This window comes from Haematobia irritans, chromosome 1 (genome assembly GCF_050003625.1).
Source record: "Haematobia irritans isolate KBUSLIRL chromosome 1, ASM5000362v1, whole genome shotgun sequence".
Taxonomy (NCBI): domain Eukaryota; kingdom Metazoa; phylum Arthropoda; class Insecta; order Diptera; family Muscidae; genus Haematobia; species Haematobia irritans.
In genome coordinates, this window is record NC_134397.1 from 271,058,069 (window position 1) to 271,071,301 (window position 13,233).

A 13,233-nucleotide genomic window follows, 5' to 3' on the forward strand; every position below is an offset into this window, starting at 1 on the left:
ATACAGAAAAAAAAATTATTTCTGATTCAATCACGAAATTAATTTTTTAATTGAAATTTCTTTTATCACGAAAATGATATATCGACCACAGAATTAATCAGAAATCAAAAATATAGTTGAAATCTATTGCCTTTTTAAATAAAATTAATTGTGTTTTTTGAACAAAATCAATTACATTTTTAATTGTAACGATTAAAAAATTAATTGAAAATGCCGAAAAAATTAAAAATTTTTTTATTCCAAACGAAATTTTCAATTATATTTTTAACTGGATATTTTTGTAAATAAAAATATCAATTGGGATAAATAATATTTTAATTGAAATTGTAGAAATGTTCAATTTATTTTTATTTTTCTATTAAAAGATAATTGTATCAATAATCTTTTTAATTGATTACGTTTTAAATCAACTTTTTAAATGGAAATTGTTTGGTGATACTTTTATACAGGGATGTGGAGTCGAGCCAACTTTGCTCGACTCCGACTCCAGCATTTTTCATCAGCTCGACTCCGACTCCGGAGTCGACTCCGGGTAATATAACTAAATCTCATTTTAATACCACTAATTTGTAGTTCTATTGTGGGGGTACCGTAAGTGGATCGATATAAAGTATCGTATTTATTTATGTGTGCAAAAAAAGGTCTTAATTTCACATTAGATGCCAATTAAACTCTATATTTCAAATTTAGGGCAATGTTTAATAAATAAAATAATGCTATAAATACCCATCATAATATGGGAAGATACCAACAGTATATGTATTTGTGGACCAAAATTATTGATACTATCTCAAATCCTTTAAATTTGTTGCGAGCTATATAAAGGTTTATATTCCCATGAATTTGAATCTGAATCGATTTAGACAAAATTGTATATACTTCTAAAAAATCTATGTACTTTAAATTTAAATCTAACGTTATGGGACGTAACACAATTTTAACAAAAAATAAAAATGCAAGGAAAGTCTAAAGTCGGGCGGCCGATTATAATATACTCTGCGCAACTTTGTATTTAGATCTACATTTTGATAAAATCTCAAATCAGACTTCTACAAAATCTCGGGCAATATTTGGGAAATATTTATAATTGTTTAGACAATTTCGCAAAAATGCATTTATGATTCATTCATTGAAAAATTTGAAAATTTGAGTCATTTCTACAAGTTTTCGACTTAGCAGTGAGTATCAGTGGGCCTACAGTTTTGGAAAAATGTTTGTCTAGTAAATAAAATTTTGCAAAATTTTCTACAGAAACAAAATTTTGACGAAATTTTCTATAGAAATCAAATTTTGACCAAATATATAGAAATAAAATTTTGAATAAAATTTTTATAGAAATAAAATTTGGCAAAATTTTTTATAGAAATAAAAGTTTGAAAAAATTATCAATAGAAATACAATTAAAAAAAAATGTTTAGCAAACAAAATTTTGCAAAATTTTCTATAGAAATAAAATTTTGCAAAATAACATATTCTATAGAAACAAAATGTTGACTAAATTTTCTATAGAAATAAAATTTTGACTAAATTTTCTATAGAAAAAAATATTTCTATAGTAATAAAATTTCGAATACATTTTTATAGCAGTGAGCATCAGTAAGAAAAAAAAATTGAGAAAATTTGCTATAGAAATAAAATTTGACAATTTTTTCTTATAGAAATAAAATTTTGAACAAATTATCAATAAAAATACAATTTTAGAAAAAATTTTGTGTAGTAAGTAAAATTCTGCAAAATATTCTACAGAAACAAAATTTTGATTAAATTTTCTATAGAAATTAAATTTTGACAAAATTTTCTAATAAAAAAATTTATTACTATAAAATTTTGGCAAAATTTTCTATAGAAATAAAATTTTGACCAAATTTTCTAATAAAAAATCTATTACTATAAAATTTTGGCAAAACTTTCTATAGAAATAAAATGTTGAATTAAATTTTTATAGAAATAAAATTATCAATAGAAATAAAATTTAAAAAAAAAATGTGTAACAAACAAATTTTTGCAAAATTTTCTATAGAAATAAAATTTTGCAAAATATTCTATAGAAACAAAATTTTGACTCAATTTTCTATAGAAATAAAATTTTGACTAAATTTTCTATAGAAATAAAATTTTGACAAAACTTTTTATAGAAATGACATTTTACCAAAATTTTCTATAAAAAACAACTTTGAAAAAATGTTCTATCAAAATTCCACATATGTATACGACCTTAAAATAAAATTAAAAAAAAAATAATTTCGGGCATTAAAATGGATCGATCCAGCCCATCTGCTAATCTAACATTCTAAGAAACATCAAAAGATAGCCGTAATTGGAAGTTGATTTTCATTTACAATCATGCTGTACATTGATCGAATGAATAACGCAATGGAAACTAATTTGCGTAAAAACTTGCTTAGTTACAAAAATGTGAAGTGTTTTAAAAAATTTGGTTTAGCCGGAGTCGAGTAAAATTTTTACGACTCCGACTCCATCAAAATCTTCAGACTCCGACTCCAAGACTCCGACTCCGGCTCGACAGCCCCGCTTTTATACCCTGCGCCACTCTGTGGAACAGGGTATTATAAGTTAGTGTATATGTTTGCAACACACAGAAGGAGACGAAATAGACATATGGTGCCTTTGGAAATATTGCTCAGGGTGGGCCCCTGAGTCGATATAGCCATGTCCGTCTGTCCGTACGTCCATCTGTCTGTGTAGTCAAAGTCTAGATCGGAATTTTAGTCCCATAGACTTCAAAATTTGCACAAGTTTCTGGTTTGGGTCAGAATAGAACCCTACTCGTATTGATTTTGGAAGAATCGGTTCAGATTTAGATATAGCTCCCATATATATCTTTCGTCCGATATGCACTTATATGGCTCCATAGGCCAGAGTTTTACCCTGATTTGCTTGCTGTTTTGCTCAAGGAATATAATTAAAAGTATAGTCATGTGTGCTAAATTTTAATGAAATCGGTTCAGATTTAGATATAGCTCCCATACATATCTTTTACCCAATTTACACTGTGATCATACCACACAGGTCAAAGTTGTAATCCGATTTACTTGAAATTTTGCACAGGGAACAGAATTAACATAGTTACTATGTATGCCAATATCCAGATTTGGATATAGCTTCCATGTATATGTTTTTCCGATGTGGGAAAAAATTACCAAAATACCCACATTTTCCTTGTAAATCGCCACTGCTAAGTTGAAAACTTGTAAAAATGACTCCACACCCAGAGAAGGAATATGATCACCTCAAACATGTTTTAAGAGCAAAATGTTATTTTTGAGTGGTGACCATGTAACATGGTTTTCGCAACCATGTTATTTTCTCGGAAATCATGTATTTGATTTCGGCAAGCAGGTTATATTTGACGAGAAAATAACATTTTAGTGACAAACATGTTACATGGTCACCATACAAAAATAACATTTTGCTCTTGAAACATGTTTGAGGTGATCATATTCCTTCTCTGCGTGCAATTTTCCTATACTTCCAATACATATCCGTCGCCGATAAATCATAAATACACTTTTGCAAATTTGCTTCAAAATTGGCTCAGATATAAATGCTTCCCATATTTTTTACTAACATTATGTTCCACCCCAGGGCATTAGCCAACTTAAATTTTAAGTCAATAGATTTTTTAGATGGTGAAATTTATGTATAAGGGAACAAAAACCTTTATATATAGCACCCAAAATATTTGACGGATTTGATATGGTATCGAAAAAGTGGATCTACAAAGTGGTGGTAATTATTTCCGAACATGTTCAATTATATTTTTAATTTGGAATTTTAATATTATTAAAATGTTTAAATAAATAATATTTTAATAAAAACCAAAAAAAAATAAAATATTTTCTTAAATGACTTTACTTTTTAATTTTATTAAAAGGTTAATTACATGAGTAAATTTTTTGATTGATTTTTAGTTGATAAATGGATTTATCTACTTTTGAAATTATGGGAAAGAACATAAATTATGGTGATCTACGTGAATATGTAGTTCCCAAAACAGATACCATATTGGATATACTGATCGATTCAGAGTCACATCCCAAGACTATCTCATCCGTCTATCTTTTTCTTTGTAGTTTATTCACGACATTTCGTATAAAACATTTTAATTGGTCACATCAATGGACTTTATTAAAATTGGAAAGGATATTTATAAATATTAACCGAACTTATTAAAATTTGAACAAAAATCATGTAAAGTCTATTCTTAGTATACTTTAAACAATTGTAATTGATTTCTCCCTTTAGTGGGCTGCTCACGGCTCATTGGCGCTTTCTTAGTTGTTTTATTTTTTGTTAAAGTCGTCATAATTGTATTAATCTTGTATACAAAGTCTATGTGAATGATATTAATTACGTAGATTTTGCTAATTACCGATAATTGACGGGTGACAAATCTAAGACCGATATAGTTTTTTAGTAGTTACTTGTCATGAATCGTGATTTCCACAAGTGTTCACCTATCTCATATTCGACGACTAGATATACACACAAAAAATTAATAAATTAATAAATTAAAAAGTAAATTGATATTATTAAATTTTGTTATTGATTTTTGTTTCAATTAAAAAATTTTTTGAATCAATTAAATTTTCAGTTGAATATTTTTAAAATTCAATTAAGACTTTAATTGGAAATAAATTCATGATTTTTTTTCTGAGTACTTAGCGCATCTTATTGATATATTTGATAGGTATTTGAAAATACTTGTTGCCATACGTATTTTTCGAATGCCATTAGTCCCTTCGTACCCTTGATAAAATACGACAGATATATTAAATTCTACAGAAACGACATTTTGATACCCTCCACTATATGAGGGCGTATACTAACATTGTCATTCCATTATTAAAACATCGAAATATTGGCCTCAAACCCCATATAGTATTCTATATATATTCCGGGTCGTGATGATCTAGCGATGTCCGTCCGTCTGTTGAAATTGCCCTAACTTACCTAAACTAACAAACGAAACAAGTTGTCGACATGAAACTTGGTACACTTAGCAGTTATTGATGTTGGTCGGATGGTATTGCAAATGGGCCATATCTAGGAAGAGCAAATTTGTACATGATTTCAGTATATAACAACGACGCAAAAAGTTTGCCATATCGGTCCATAACTACATAAAACCCCCATATAAATCGATCCTGAGATTTGACTTCCGGAGCCTCATGGAATAGCAAATTTTATCCGATCCGGCTAAAATTGATACATGATGCCACTATAATCCTCTAACAACCGTGAAAGTATTGGCCCATAACTGTCCATAATTACCCTACGGTTAATAGATCAACCTCAGGACCGGTGCAGGACTTTCCCCTCCTGTATAATGACCAGTCCCATTATACACGAGGGACAAGGACAAAACGTAAGGAAGATACCGGTCATTTTAACATGGGTTTGTCATCGAAGGGATAAATTTATACTTTAGGACACATTACAAAAGACACGTCCTAGGTTAGGTCAGGTTAGGTTAGGTTATGTGGCAGCCCGATGTATCAGGCTCACTTAGACTATTCAGTCCATTGTGATATCACACTTAGAGAAGCTTTGACACCCTCAGAAATGTCACCAGCATTACTGAGGTGGGATAATCCACCGCTGAAAAACTTTTTGGTGTTCGGTTGTAGCAGGAATCGAACCCACGACCTTGTGTATGCAAGTCGGGCATGCTAACCATTGCACCACGGTGGCTCCCATGGTGCAATGGTTAGCATGCCCGTCCTAGGACAACTAAGTGAGACTACCCCATAGACGGGTTCTCATGAACCAGTCTGGCACAAACTCTTAGAAATCTTACTCATTTTGAGCATCCAAATCGCCGCTTCTTTAAAATAAGGACAATTTTAGCGAGCTATCTGCATTAAAATCTAGATTCTATAAAATTAAAACTTATTCTCTTTTTGCGATATTTTAGCAAAGCTATTCATGTACAAATAAATGCCAATTTAAAAAATCTAAATGTTATGGAAAAATTAAAAAACAAAAAAAAAACTTTAAATCAAAAATGCTAAAAGTTCAAAATAAGTCTCAGTCCATATTTGAAGCTTTTTTATCTTTAATTAAATGATTCAATATCTCAGTTAATTTAAAGATTATTTCTTTGAATCAAAATGGTTTTCCTTACTTCAAAGACCCACAACTTTAACAGGTTGGCTGATAAGTCCCCGGTCTGACACATAGATGGCGTCGCTAGTATTAAATGGATATTATTTTTATATAGTACCAACCATCAAATGATTCGTGTGAAAATTTGACGTCTGAGAGTCAATTAGTTTGTGAGATAGAGCGTCTTTTGTGAAGCAACTTTTGTTATTGTAAAAAAAAAAGAAAAAAAGGAATTTCGTGTTTTGATAAAATACTGATTTCTGAAGGGAAAAAATACGGTGGAAGGAAAAACTTGACTTGATGAGTTTCCGGACTCTGTCCCAGGGAAATCAACAATAATTGGACGGTGAACGCAGTGGACGCCCGAAAGAGGTGGTTACCGACGAAAACATCAAAATGATTTTGAATGACCGCAAAATGAAGTTGATCGAGATAGCAGATATCAAAGGAACGTGTTGGTCTTATCATTCATCAATATTTGGATATGCGGAAGCTCTGTGCAAAATGGGTGCCGCGCGAGCTCACATTTGACCAAACGTGTTGATGATTCTGAGCGTTGTTTGCAGCTGTTAACTCGTAATACCCCTGAGTTTATCCGTCGATATGTTACAATGGATGAAACATGGCTCCATCACTACACTCCTGAGTCCAATCAACAGTCGGCTGAGTGGACAGCGACCGGTGAACCGTCTCCGAAGCGTGGAAAGACTCAAAAGTACAATGGCAAAGTAATGGCCTCTGTTTTTTTGGATGCGCATGGAATAATTTTTATCGATTATCTTGAGAAGGGAAACCCATCAACAATGACTATTATATGGCGTTATTGGAGCGTTTAAAGGTCGAAATCGCGGCAAAACGGCCCCATATGAAGAAGAAAAAGTGTAGTTCCACCAAGACAACGCACCGTGCCACAAGTCATTGAGAACGATGGCAAAAATTCATGAATTGGGCTTCGAATTGCTTCCCCACCCACCGTATTCTCCAGATCTGGCCCCCAGCAACTTTTTCTTGGACTTATCAGCCAACCTGTTATTGGAGGCATACAAATTTCAAAGATTCATGCCATAAATTAAAAGAAAGCAATTTTTTAAGCAGAAATTTGTTACTTTCCTTTGTCAAATTTGTCATATTTTCAAATAATAACAAGTAAGGAAAGTCTAAAGTCGCGCTGGGCCGACTATATTATACCCTGCACCACTTTGTAGATCTAAATTTTCGATACCATATCACATCCGTCAAATGTGTTGGGTGCTATATATAAAGGTTTGTCCCAAATACAAACATTTAAATATCACTCGATCTGGACAGAATTTGATAGACTTCTACAAAATCTATAGACTCAAAATTTAAGTCGGCTAATGCACTAGGGTGGAACTCAATGTTAGTAAAATAATGCGCCACAGTGTGGCGCAGGGTATAAATATGGGAAACATTTAAATCTGAAGCAATTTTATATATGTATTAGAAGTTTAGGAAAATTAGAGTCATTTTTACAACTTTTCGACTAAGCAGTGGCAATTTTACAAGGAAAATGTTCGTATTTTGACCATTTTTGTCGAAATCAGAAAAACATATATATGGGAGCTATATCTAAATCTGAACCGATTTTAACCAAATTTGGCACGCATAGCTACAATGCTAATTCTACTCCCTGTGCCAAATTTCAACTAAATTGGAGCAAAAAATTTGCATCTGTGGTCATATGAGTGGAAATCGGGCGAAAGCTATATATGGGAACTATATCTAAATCTGAACCGATTTCAATAAAATTTGGCACACTTGACTACACTACTAATTGTACTCCTAGTGCAAAATTTCAACCAAATTGGGGTAAAACTCTGGCTTCTGGGACCGTATTAGTCCATCGGGTGAAAGATATATATGGGAGCTATATATAAATCTGAACCGATTTCAATAAAATTTGGCAGAAGAACTAATTGTTCTTCTTGTGCAAAAATTTAAGCAAATTAGGGTAAAACTCTGGCTTCTGGAGCATATAAGTCCATATCGGGTGAAAGATATATATGGCAGCCATATCTAAATCTGAGCCTATTTCTTCCAAAATCAATGGGGTTCTATTCTGAGTCAAAACACATGCTTGTGCCAAATTTGAAGTCGATTGGACTAAAACTGCGACCTAGACTTTGATCACAAAAATGTGTTCACGGACAGACGGACAATGCTATATCGACTCAGGAGCCCACCATGAGCATTTTTGCCAAAGACACCATGTGTCTATCTCGTCTCCTTCTGGGTGTTGCAAACATATGCACTAACTTATAATACCCTGTTCCACAGTGTGGCGCAGGGTATAAAAAGACCCCATGTTATTTGAAGAACACCTTCATGGGAGAGAAGATGCCATATTATTATTACATCATAAACCCAGCTTTGTGTTTGAAAAGAAAAGTCGACTACCATTTTTTCAACCATGTTCTAATACAATTCAGTGTGGGAATGCAAACTTGTAAAAAAACCACTATAAATGCACGCCATATATAAATACAAGTATTCGCAATAAATTAAATTATTTTATTGCATTGTTAATAAAGCTAATTTGATCAAACGATCAAACGATCAAACGTTTTTAATAATTTCATTCTCACTGATTATTGAGTGTGTGTTTTTTTCTGCAAGTGCTAATTATTCATGGCGATGTATTATAAAATTATTGACATCTTATTTCGAGAGTACATTATTATTTGGAAACGTAATTGATCATGTTTCGAATTAAAGAAGATTTTAGAAAATATAAGGAAATAATAATGTGATTTATTCAATCAATCATTATAAAATTAATTTCATTATATAACATTAATGAAACATTTCTTTGGAATAAAAATATTTTTATAAAAATTAGTATTGTCCTTATTTTGAAGTATTTTACTCGTCCTTTAAAATTGAAAATGTGCCTACCAGAAATATTTCTTCTAAACCTCATTATGTAAATACTGGTTTCTTCGGAATCACCACCGATATAATTCAAATCAAAATCAGCAAAAAGTCGTATTCCCGTAAGACCAATTTTCATACTCACATCTATGTAACACCCGTTTAAAAAAATATGACCATGTTATTCTATATTATTAAGTTGTAAACTTTTGCAATACGCTTTTACAATATATAAAGATTTCCTACAGCAGATCCTAATGATTCAAATCGGAACTCAATACCTTTTTTACTTGTTTTTTATTAGCATTACGTTTCTTTTGGACTCTGTTTAACACTTAAGTGGTAATTGAAAAATATTGCTAAGTTGAATTCTTTCGTTTTAGCCATTTTGGGTGTGGCCGCATTTGGTGATTGTGTCCCCGGAACTTGTAAATATTTCAATAAGTCAATTTGTTTAATGTTCAATGTTTTCTTTGTTTATTATTTTGGTGCTTTTTTTGTCACTTTTATACAGTCCACCTAAGGCTGGGATATACTAACGATGTCATTCCGTTTGTGATGCATTATACGAGGGTTTTCTTTCACATTTCGGGATTAGAAAACAAGAACAAATATTAATCACTGAAAATCGCTTTATTTTGAGCGTGCTAATAAGCCAACTGCACTCAAATCGATGATTTGACTTTGGCAAAGGGAAAGTGATATCATTGTGCAAAATTTATTAAGGCAAAGTCAACCACCAAGCAATCTTTTTTCGGAAGGTTCACGGTTAGGGAATTATCTGAATTTATTCTAATAATTGGTTGATAGTTTCGTTGCAAGTAGAGGATGCTGATGAGAAATGTTGTAGTTCCGAAACGCCCGTCCATGAAACGAAATTTTAGCCCTAAGACATAAGGTGACTTATTTATTTGTATTTATTATTAGTTGCACTGAAAAAAATATTGTAGTGAGGCCAAATATTTCATGTCATAAAATGAATCAAATATAATAGTTTCCTTTGAAAACTCTTCCTCGTAGTAAGTTACTTGATAATATAGAATTTTAGGGGGGGTTTGATGACAGATATTTTCCTAAGCAGATCAGTTCAACCAGTACGCTTCCCAAAGATACATTTAAAAAATCTACCTATGAAGACTAGACCAGATTCTGGATCGAAAGTGTTCAATTTTGGAGATCAGTATATATGGGTGCTATACCAAAAACATAATACTCACGAAATTAAGCACACCTAATTGTGGTTCTGAAAAACCTACAGAATCATGACCCCAAATCTAAGGGCGGGTTTATAAGGGGAATATATCAAAATCTGCACCCATACACAATATATTCGTAACACCTATTTATGGTCCTACAACACTAGATTTCGAATTTCAGGCAAATTGGATAAAAACTATGGATTCTAGAAGCCCAAGAAGTAAAATCGGGAGATCGGTCCATATGGGGGTTATACCAAAGCCGACCGACACACCTATTGGTGATCGTAAAATGCCTCTAGATTTCCAATTTCTGGCAATTTGGATAAAAACTGCGGATTCTAGAAGCTCAAGAAGTAAAATCGGAAGATCGGTTTATATGGAGGCTATACCAAAACATGCACCAATACATACCATTTTCGGCATATCTATTTGCGGTTCTAAAACAATCCTAGATTTCGAATTTCAGACATATTAGATAAAATCTATGGATTCTAGAAGCTCGAGAAGTAAAACGAGAGATCGGCCTATATCGATACTCACCATTTTCGGCGAACGTTTTTATGGTCTTAAAATACCTCTAGATTTCCAATTTCATGTAAATTGGATTAAAAACTACGGTTTCTATAAGCCCAAGACCCCAATTCGGGAGGTCGGTTTATATGGGGACTATATCAAAACCTGGACCAATATATCACGAACTTAACCTGCATACAAACAAAAAAACAAATCTGCGCCAAATGTCAGGACTATAACGCCATTATTGACGGCTGTAGCATGATTACAACAGACAGACAGACAGATGGACATGATTATATCGTCTTAGAATTTCTCCCTGATCAAGAATATATATACTTTATATAGTCGAAAATCGATATTTCGATGTGTTACAAACGGAATGTCAAACTTATTATACCCCCATCACCATTCTATGGTTGTGGGTATAAAAATAAATTGTATCTTAAAGGTATCCTTACCAAAACTATTAGTGTAAAAACAAAATCTTTAGAACCGGGCATTTTTTTCAGTGTGTGTTTCTTTATTTTACTCTACAGTGTGTGTTTCTTTTACTACAACAGGAACACAACTATTGTAGTTTGAAATTGTTCTGAGCTATTGTTGTTGTTATTTTTGGGCTACTTGAACCAAGGACTATACAATTATTGCAAAATGTGCTGATTAAAATATAGATATATAGATTATCGCAATTGCAATGTAAACTCAAATATAAAATATCCATATCGTTTGGATGTGATTACCAAAGATTAACGACTTATTTAATGTAAGCCATACCTTTTTTATAAGTATCAGATTTTTTGTATTAAAGTATTTGTATATACTACAAAAAAAAAACAAACAAACAAAGTAGTATATATGTATATGTATATTTTTTAAAAATCATGAGGCAGGAAATTAAACTATAATATTTCATTTATAGTATTTCCTTACTTCCTTCTTCTTTATAAAATATCCTTTATACAATCTCTTCGTTAAATGAATAAATTGCAAAATCCTTTTGCTTTCCTTATTTCGATTCACTTTTACCCTTTGATGTTGGCAATTTAGTAGGAAACGTTTCCCCCTGAAGGTAATTGAAACTTAATTAAGTTAACAACCAATCCTTATTTAACATGATCAAGGGTACACTGAGAAAAAATTAACCGACGCAAACATTATAGATTCGAAAAAAATCTCTGCAAAAATTGCCAACAATATATTTTTTTTTTAATAAAAAAAATAATTGATCCAATTTAATGAATGTTTTTGATTGAAACAAAACTTTAATTGCGTCAATTGATTAAGGCCACAAAAACTTTTTTCTCTTTATGGTAAGTTGCCTGCGCGAATAGTTCGCAGTAAATATTACCCAACAGAATTAAAGCTTGCTTGAAAAAAAAATCCATGAATATCACCACTATGTAGAATATCCTTTTATATGGTCCGATACCAAATTTAAAATTAAAATTGTTAATAACATTTAAATTTAAACTTCGCGGGCTTAACATTTCGAGGTAGTTCAGTACTATTAATGACATGTGGGCCGAATGTAATATTAACGAAAATTCAAACATTGCCATTACCGCAACGTTATTCCTTCTGAATATTCCGAAATCACAAAAGGAATACCGTTAAGAGTTAATAGAACAACCGATTATTAGAATTCATTCGTTGAATTTTATTCCGGCCGCATTTCGAACCTACAGCTCTTTTTAATAGTGTTCATCAGCCTTCTTCTTGATGTGGCATATCCAATTAAGTTTTCGGTCTAAAGCAACTTCTAAGTATTTCAATCTATCAGATTCCCTTAACGATCTTGCAAAAAAAAATCGATTCAATACATTGGGCATATTTTTTGTCGTCTCCTAGTCGGGCTCCTAGGTTTTGCCCGGTCATAGGCCTCACTCTGCTCTCCTGCACCCTGCTATAATCCGTCCCAAGTAGACGTATTAAAACGTAACCTCCATAGCAGACAGATTCAAATCCCTCTATAGACTGAATCTTTGGTAAGATCACTTTTGCGCAAGAAACTCTGTTATGCTCCATATAAAAAAAGTTTCGCCTAGTACTAAGACCTAGTTTTCGCATTAAAAACTGTTATACACCATTTAAAAAATGTTCGCACGGAATAATTGCAAAACACTTCATTTGAGCTTTTTTCGCATAAATTAGGGTAGTATAGTCATTTTTATATAAAACATATGATAAATAAAAATGGGTCTAATCTTTAAGTCATTTTTATATAAATCATATGATAAATAAAAAGATGTGTAATCTTTAAGTTAAATCTATATCAGACAAAACTATAAAGAACCTTTCCTTTCAGTGCATGCAAATGGCAATGTAATACCTGCTTCATTTAAAACCTCATCGCAAAGCTATTTAAGGCCAATATGCTACATGGGGGATGGTTATACACAAATCAACATTATGTTCTGTGGTTTATTGTGATGGTTTCCCCTCTACCCGTACATGTAAAGGATATCAAATTCCTGCAAAATCCCCAAACTGAATATGA

At 31.9% G+C, this 13,233-nt stretch overlaps 1 protein-coding gene across 1 annotated transcript in view; it reads right to left on the reverse strand.

The window, feature by feature from the left end:
- superdeath (Suppressor of ER stress-induced death) overlaps positions 1 to 13,233 on the reverse strand; it is a 38,401-nt gene that overhangs the window by 10,365 nt on the left and 14,803 nt on the right. The gene's annotated exons all lie outside the window — the stretch shown is intronic.